The 9,380-nt window shown below is 42.9% G+C and overlaps 1 pseudogene; it reads right to left on the reverse strand.

The window, feature by feature from the left end:
• Window positions 1-7,787: 7,787 nt before the first annotated feature.
• Window positions 7,788-8,025, reverse strand: LOC150045378 (cytochrome c oxidase subunit 7B, mitochondrial pseudogene; annotated as a pseudogene).
• Between the last annotated feature and the right edge of the window lie 1,355 nt (window positions 8,026-9,380).

Here is a 9,380-nt window from a genome sequence, read left to right on the forward strand (position 1 = left end):
CTGCTTGTCTGTGACTTTGGTGCAATTGGAAACTGTTGTGTTGGACTTCACTTAAAAATCGTCTAGTCTCCAAACTGACATTTGTAAAAGATTTTCCTCACAATTTCAAATTCTATGCATTTTTGCCTTGTATCTCCATGTCAATGTAACTATTTCTGCACAATTTACTTCACCAGACCCAAACTGAGAAACACTTTTTTTTTTTTTTAGAGAAGGGCATCATGCCCTTCTAGGAAAATGTGTGAGCCACCTCACAAATGAGAGAGAGGGCAAAAATGCAAAGGTGACTTCTGCTCTCATGTCAGCCTGGAGCTACTTGCTAAAAAGAGTAAGGGAAAAGCATCTTGGTTAACACCTCACAGTGTCCCTGTTGATCCCGTCGGCCTGTTTTCACTGGTGTTCACAATGAGAAGGACCACTCTGGAGGACACAGAGCGCAACCAGACTGGGGCAGTGAATGCACCCAACGCCTCTGGCTGCACTGCTTCTATGAGTTCAGGAAACACACTGAGAGGGAGGGAGAAGAGGAGGAGGCTGAATGTACCTCCCTAGAACTCAGAGCCTTGTGCTTGCCAGGGAAGACCTCTACCATCTGAGCCTCCAGCCCTTGTGACTGTTAGTTAGTTTTTAGATAAAGGTTTACATTCCTGCCTCAGATCAGATTCAGACCTCGATCCTCCTACCTAAGCCTCTCTCATAGCTGGGATAACAGATGTGAACCAACATACCTAGCTTGCGCGTTGAGATGGGGGAATCTTACTAATTTTTTGTCCAGGATTGACCTCAAACTTTAATCCTCCTGATCTCTACATCCTTGGAAGCTGAGATCACGGGTATGTGCCACCATGTCAGTGGAGCGAGTCTTTCATCATGAACACACTCCTTAAATGATGGCATGAATTCACTGATGAGGGAAGAACCCTCCTGACTTAATCACTTTTTTTGTGTGCCAGTCCTGTATCTGCCTCCAGGCTTCCCCTGCTTATTGGGACATCAGTTACATTACTGATTACCTACACTTATACCCAGATTTTAACTTGATTAGCTCTCTAGAGAACCTATTGGCAAATAAGGTCACATTCTGAGGTGGTAGCATTAGGACTCCAACACAACATACCAACCTATCTTGGCCTTTCTTTATTTCCAAGGCTGTATGCTTACAGAAAATGTGAGGAAGGCGCCCTTGTCCACTGGCCACTGACATCGGGAGCAGCACAGAAAATGTGGTGGTGCAGTGAGACCAAAGGAGGATATTTTCTGGAGAGGATCAGATAAAATGCTGTTCATCAAAATGAACTCTTAGAATGGAAATGGGGCTATTCGTTATTTTGTTTTTGTTTTTCTCATTTGTTGCTTTTGTTTTCTCTACCTTTTCTGATATGTAAGTTTATCTGTTTGGGGGAGGAAAAGTGGTGCACAGAAATGGTGAGACAAAGAGTGAACAAATAAATGCAGCAGTGGTACTCACTAGACACTATGTTGAAAATGAGCCAGACAACTTGTGGGGGTGCTTAGAAGGAAAAACTGGGAGAAAACAAAGGAAGAGGTATTATTTAAAAAGAAATGCTCTTGTTACCTAGCTTATCTAACTGTAACCCCTCTGCACATCATCTTTAGAATAAAAAATAATACTTTTAAAAAATGAGAATGCAGTGGTAAGTGCATTTCAATGTTTTGTTACAATCTTCTTGCAAATGATAAAGTGTATATAAGCCAGTCCCCAGATCCACGTTTGGTTAGGGATGTCACACAGGAAAAGGGAAGCTGCTAAATGGAAGGATGATTCTTATTAAACAATTGACTAAACACTAAGACAGGTTACTGACAGCAGGTGGGTGGGCAGACAATTAGATTTCAAGAATAAATTGTAATCTGATTAATCAAAAAATTGATTATGAATGCTTTAGTGAGACTGCTCATTTCTTCCCAGAAGTAGGCCTCCATTACAGCAACTAAAAGATTCAGCGGTAGGCCAGTTTTAAAAGATTTTCTTTTTCGGGGCTCCAGTCTATTCCCAGCTAGGTCGTATTCTAAGGGTTCCATGATCTTTGGCACTCATCACAGAGACATTCTTCTCTACCGCAGGAGCCTATCCTGACCACTGTTCTCTGGGCGAGTACCATCTTCCTCTTCCAAAACCCTGACCCCCTTCTCTAGGTCCCAACTGTCCATGCCCTTCTGGTGTCCCAGTCCATCTTCTGTAGGCTCTGAACTCAGGGCCTCAATCTCTCACTTGGTCTTTTCTCTCACAGCTGGTGCTATACCACTAGAACCATATCTCCACTTCCAGCATTTTGCTTGAAGATAAAGTCTTTTGGATTTGTCTGTGGGACTGGCTCTAAAATGAGATTCTCAGATCTCAGTGTCCAGGGTAGCTAGGGATATAGTCCTGAGCCACTGGCATCCAGCAGAGTAAATGATTTTATGCATTAAATTTCCATATAAGGCTGGGTGGCAGTGGCTCATGCCTGCAATCCTAGCTACTCAGGAGATTGAGCTCTGACATCTCAGAAGCCAGCCTGGGCAGGAAATTCTATGAGACTCTTATTGCCAATAAACTACTCGGAAAAAGCTGTTAAGTGGTTCAAGTGGTAGAGCACTAGATTTGGGCAAAAAAAGAAGCTCGGAAACATCACACAGGCCCAGAGTTTGATTCCAGGACTGGAAATAATAACATGATTATAACTATAAATTTCCATGTAAGGAGGCTGACATGATGATGTAGACACACATCTCTGAATCAACAACTCCCAATCTTCTGCAGATTCCAGCTCCAAGAGACTGGGGAGGTAAGTTGGATTTGCCTGGCCTTGCCTTGAATCCTGGACAAATCTAAACTTAGCAATACTCGCTCCCCATGCTGAAACGCAGTTGGAGCAGCAACAGCACGGGAGCCAGCTACTTTTAGAAAATGATCTCCTTGGAACATAGTGCTGAGAAACAGAAACAGGGGATGGAAAGTAGGTCCAGAAAGAAGAGCCAGATCAAATTCAGAAGCTGGACCCAGGAGTGAGGACTGCAAATCCAGGCTGATATTGTGAACACTGTCAGTCAAGGGAAACAGGTCAGAACCATGCCAGCTCTCCATGGATATTATTGCAATGTAAGGAAGTGGCAAAGGGGGATTGCAGAGAGGGAAGGGATCTCTGATTTTTATTGGAGTTTTGCTGCATGTCTGTTCCCTTACATGTGGTATGCCATTGGTAGCCTCTATAGTTTTGCTACTTTTATGATTACTAAATGGAAGATCAGAAATGTTCAGCAACCTACCAAATGTCATAGCCATAAAGCAAAAGCAGAGATTCAAACCTTAGCATATATAAGATAAATTCTTGGCACTTTCCTCTAGGCTGTCCCAGGAGAAGCATAAGGGTGAATTTCAATTTTACTTGAGACCCATTAAATGGATCTTAAATCTAACCCCTCAAATCACCTGGGATCATACCCTAATGATTATTTGGGTAGCTATTTAAAAAATAAAGTACCATTGCTCAAGTGTTTCTCATCAAGAGGCTCTAAGTACATTGTCTGGAGAGGGCCATAAGAATAGATATTTCACAGTCTTCCTGGGGAGTTATTACGTAGCTTACTCAAGAACCATGCTGCATGCTTAGAGCTGGACAGTTCCCCTGGGCAAGCAGAGGTATGGTGGCCATAGAAGACTATGCCCCAGTTCACCATGGTTCTACACCAGACAGGAAAAACATCTGGTCAGCAACGGTGCATTTCCACAAAAGCTACGACCATTAAAGGTGGGGTCTTACAATTCTCAAACCAAGGACAGAATTAAAGCAGCATTCCCACAAAGAGGGGGGCTACAAGATGGTGACTTCACACATTTTCAGCATATCTATTCTTGAAGTGAGATGGAAAGGGATTGTCTGCCATGCTTGCACTCTGCCCATGGGCTCTCCCCTCCCTCCTTGTAGAGAACGCCACGGTGAGCTGTACAAAGGGAACTTCTGCCATCCAAGACCTTACATTTGATGACATTCTCCCCTCTACTATTTTGATCACCATTTACACTCCCAACAGAAGTCTTACCAATTTCTTTCTGTTAGCCACTTCGACATTCCTAAATACCCAAGTTCTAAACATCCTTTCTAATGTATTTTCTGAACAGAGACAGATACCTTATTGTCAACCTGTTTTTGGAATAAATCTTGACACAAGAAGATCTCAGGGCCTCAAAATAGCTCAGCAAGAAATTTAATACATGTCCAGTGACCTAAAGTCACCTGCGTACTCTTGAAGCAGAACTCTGGGAGAAAGGTCAGCTGGCTACAAGACTGAGCCCTGTGATCCACCTCCCAAGACAGGTCACCTTGCTGACATTTCTTTATGTGGTGCCCAGCCAGATCATGTGTGTTCCCATCCTCAGGGCCTGAACCCAGAGCCTGGGCACTTCCACTGCGTTTTATTTTGCTGTGTTTTTGTTTTACTCAAGGCCACCCTAAAATTTTTTCTCTAAGTTCAGTCTAAAGACTTGGCATGTGGAGGAGGAATCTGGCCCACTGAGTAGTTTGCCATGGCATTGAATCTCTCGTGTAAGAAATCCAAATGGATTTCTCAACCTTTAACGTACAGGGGGGAAAAAGCCCTTGGAGACCTCTTCTCTAAAACTTTACTGGTCAAAAGTAGACACATTTGAGCTGGGAATGTGGCTTAGTGGTAGAGTGCTTGCCTAGCATGCATGAAGCCCTGGGCTCAATTCATCAGTACCACATACACAGGAAAAGCCAGAAGTGGCATTGTGGCTCAAGTAGTTGAGTGCTAGCCCAAAAAGAAGCTTAAGGGCAGTGTCCAAGTCCTGAGTTCAATCCCAGGACTGGCAAAAAAAATTTTTTAATGGAAATATTTTTCTGGGCACCAGTGGTTCACACTTTTAATCCTAGCTACTCAGGAAGCTGAGATCAGAGGATCTCAGTTGTAAGCCAGCCTGGGCAGGAAACTCTGTAAGACTCTTATCTCTAAAAAATTACTCAAAAAAGCAGGAAGTGTTGTTGTAGCTCAAAAAGTAGAGCACTCGGGCCAGGAGGTTGGCCTAGTGGTAGAGTGCTTGCCTTGCATGCACAAAGACCCGGGTTCAATTCCTCAGTACCACATACATAGAAAAAACCAGCAAGTGGTGCTGAGGCTCAAGTGGTAGAGCTCTGGTGTTGAGAAAGTCCAAGGTCAGTGCTCAGGCCCTGAGCTCAAGCCCAGGCAAAAAAAAAAAAAAAAAAAGTAGAGTAATCACCTTGAGCAAAAGAAGCTCAGGGACAGTGCTCAGGGACAATGCTCAGGCCCAGGACTGACAAAAAAAAAAAAAGTAGACACATTTTTGAGCTGATATATTAGAATCATCAATGATCCCAAATTGAGTAAGTAATACTTTATCAGTAAAAAGAAAACAAAAATCAGCTGTAATCCTAGCTAATCAGGAGGCTCAGATTTGTGGGTCACAGTTTGAAGCCAGCCCAGGCAAGAAAATCTAAGATTTATCTCCGATTAAAGACCAGAAAACCAGAAATGATGCTGTGAATTAGAGTGGTAGAGCACTAGCTTTGAGCGCAAAAAGGTCAGGAACCATTTTACAAAAGAAGCTTGAGCAAAAGAAGCTCAGGGACAGTGCTCAGGCCCTGAGTTCAAGCCCCACGACTGACAAAAATCCATCAATCAATAAATAATTTTTAAAAATCAATCTCCTTTGTTGGAAAGCATGTCATGCTTTCTTTTCTCAAACGATTCACTCGTTCTTAAATGAACAGTTTTCCCTTTGCAAAATGCAGACTGTCACCCATTTGTTACTTCTGTGCACTTAAAAATCCACTAGTTCTGAGGGTTCCCAGCTTCTGGCAGCTCTTCCTCCCAAATGGAACAGCTTTGCTGCGTCTCCCTCTTTGCTCCCTTCTGAAATATTTTTGCTTCTCAGAACTCTAAATACCTTGTTCTTTCCCTAGAGGGATATTTTCAGAGTTTGAGTCTTGGGGATGATACAACTCAAGGAAATAGGAGTGAGGTTCTCATCTCCTTGCTGCCAGTTCAGGTGATTAGTGCTTTAGGACCTGGTGAGCTCTGGAAACAACCAAGGGAGTCAGATTCCAGCGATTCACCTTCTTAAGGCTGAGCATGTCTGGGCAACAGCTGCATGATTTGGATGGAGGCATCATTGACAAAGCAGAGTTGGCTGCGCCAAAGAGCACTTGGTGCTCTTTTTAAACTCCGTGGCCCCCGGGATGAGGTCACCTTTCTTGTTTTGAAACAGGCGAATTTGCCTGTCATTTCTGTGAGCACTTAGTGTCTTTTTCCGCTGGTCCTCAGGATTTTCTCTCGGGTAAGTAAGCTTTTACTTAATGGATGCCCATGCAGGGGTGTTTAATTTAGGGGGCACTAGAGAGAACCCTGAGTATATCTGGAGAGAGATCAAAGATGTAGGGTCCAATGAGAAGAATGGTTGGTAGCTCGAGAGCTGCTCTACCTGCTGAGGTGACAGACTCTGGCTGGGTGAACTCATCTGTGAGCTTCAAAACTGGCCATGGAAATGGAATCTAGGCTTGGTTTGGGTTCCTGTTCTAGTAGTTGTGTGAACGAACTTGTTGGTGAGTCAGTTGGCAGTGGTCTTCTTCAAGCTACCACCATCTATATAACCCCTGGCCCCATAATGACTGGTTTGGGGTTTGGATCGACCTTATAGAGTCTTGATATAACAGCTGGTGTGCAGAAAATCAGAAGCTCTCTGGATAGCCTTGGTTTGGTTTTACCTGACTTGAATGCTTTCCTTCTTTCTTAGGCATGTAACAAGTAACAAGACACAAAGGGGCCCAGGAGCCTTGTCCTGACATGCAGGGATATCCTGTAAACAAGGGCTGTGTTGCTGTGTGTTCGGAAGAAGTGCTTGTGTATACAAGCATGAAATGAAAGAAAATGAGCATGAAATGGGGGAAGAGAGAGAGAGGAGGAAGGGAAGGAGGAAGAGAGGCAGGGAGGGAGCGAGGGAGGGAAAGAAAAAAAAATGTCTCCAGGAAAGAATCTTAATGAGAGCTGCTCGACTTAGACTAGTCAGCCCACGAAACAGCAATATTCTTAATTTCTAAGTTTGGTGGTGGGTTTTGATGCATTGAATTGTAGGGCGTCTGGGCTTGGCTATTGTAAAAAGTGCTGTAATGAATGCAGGTGTGCAGCTGCCTCTACTGTATCCTGGCATACCACCCTTCAGATAAATGTCCAAGAGTGCTGTGGACAGTTTTATCCAAAGGTTTTTTGGTTTGTTCTTCTGAGGAAACTCATACTGATTCCCATAGTAGCTTCACCGGTTTACATTCCCACCAGCAGTGTCCTAATGGTTCCTTTTTCTCCTTATCATCACACTATCCAGAATTTGTTGTTCTTATTCTTAGTGATGGCCATTCTGATTTGTATTTCTTTATAGCTAGAGACATTGAGCATCTCTTCATATATTATTTTGGCCATTTGTACTCTTTTTGAGAAGTGTCATCACAGTTCATTTGTCCATTTATAATTGGTTTACTAATTCTCTTGGAGTTTAGTTTTTGAGCTATCTTTATATTCTGGTTATGTCCTCTTTAGATGTATGACTGGCAAAGAGTTTCCTCTCATTCTGTAGACTGTCTTTTGAGCCTCATGACTATGTCTTTGTTACGTAAAACCCATTATCTTTCTTGAAGGTTTCAAATATATTTTATTCCTTCAATATGTCACATTTTAATTAAGTACCTAGGGCTTTTTTTTCTAGCATCACTTGTGAGTTGGTTTTGGAATACTCAGTATTACACCAGCTGTCAGGATTAGTGACCTCTCCATTCCTTTGGCATGACTCGGCCAACAGGGGACAGGCTCCATTCCAACCTATGTTGCTCTCTAAGTCCGTGCAGCGTGACAGAAAGTGACTCTACCAGCTAATATAACATTGCCATATTTGTCATTGAAATCAGGTGCCCTTTTCTGATGGCTCTGCCTTCCCATTGTTTGCTGAATGCTTCAAACTTGGACATGGCTTAGAGAACTATTGGCCAAGGGAAACATCACGGATCTGTAGATAAAAAAGCAGCAATGGTGGCTGGCTTCACCACGTGAAGCCTCCTTGGGAACCCTTGCAAACCCTTTTTATCTAGATGCAGTCTTGTTAATCTTTGTTCCTATTTGTTTCAACATTAGAGTTCAAAATAATCCAAATACAAAATAGAATGGCTGTCTCAATTCAAGACATCAAATTCAGACGCATTTACAAGAATGTTATACCTGTTTGAAAAAGAAAACGAAGTATGCACTGAGGAAAAAATGCCCCTTTTCATCAGTCGAAAGGTATGCAATGCTAGACAGAAAAAGACCTCCTCTATCTGGAATGGCTGATGTTTGAGAGTTGCAGTGATTATCCAGGTATTCTTATTTTCCAAGAAATTCTTACCACTTTTGTAGAATGAAAAGTTTCAGTAACTCGCAAACTGGCGTATCCAACTGGACAGGATATTTATGATGCGGATGTGGGCTTCATTGGTATGAATGTATTCAGTACCTCAATAAACAGCACATGTCACCACTCTGAGGAGCTGTGACAACAAGCTTATTCTTATGAAACCTAATGAAAATTTTAAAAATTATGAGGTCTTTGGCAGAACTCTTAGTAACCCAGGCTTTTCATCTCTAAGTGTGCCCATTAAAATCTCCCTCCCCCTCTATGACACGTTCCCAGGCAGACTTTTCCTCCTCCCGTTGCGTTTCTCACAACTCTTTTTCTTTGTGGGGGGGGGGGAATGGGGGTCGGTCATGGAGCTTGAACTCAGGGCCTGGTCACTCTTGATGAACAATTTTTGCTCAGGGTTAACACTCTACCATTTTGAACCACAGGTCCACTTCCAGTTTGGTTTTTTTTTTTTTTTAATTGTCAGGGTGGTGTAGAGAGGGCTTACAGATATATTCATAAGGTGGTAAGTACATTTTTTCTCGAATATTGTTACCCCTTCCCAAGTTTTTTTCCACTTTCCCTCCCCCAGCCCCTCCCAATTGGTAAAGTTCATTTCCAACATATTGTCTTGTGAGCTTGCCGTTTTTTAGTAGTTAACTAGAGATAAGACTATCTTCAAATTGAGATTCTAGGATGACAGGTGTGAGCCACCAGCACCCAGAACGCTCAAGATCCATCAGACAGTACTTTTCCAGTGGATTCCAGATGATTGTCTGTCCTGTCAGAACGTTGTTTCCACAGGACAAAGTCACATCTTATCCACCCTTCTAGCCTAACATCCTTGGCATACCTTCAGCTAAGGTACAAGGCAGAGGTAAGCTGGGAACCATAGCAGTATATCCATCCAGTCAGCTCAATGCCCATGTACGCATTAATGAGTAAAGAAAAGGAAAAGTTTTTAAGGGTCCTGGGCTTG

This window comes from Megascapheus bottae, chromosome 27 (genome assembly GCF_031878675.1).
Source record: "Megascapheus bottae isolate mThoBot1 chromosome 27, mThoBot2.hap1, whole genome shotgun sequence".
In the NCBI taxonomy this organism is placed as follows: Eukaryota; Metazoa; Chordata; class Mammalia; order Rodentia; family Geomyidae; genus Megascapheus; species Megascapheus bottae.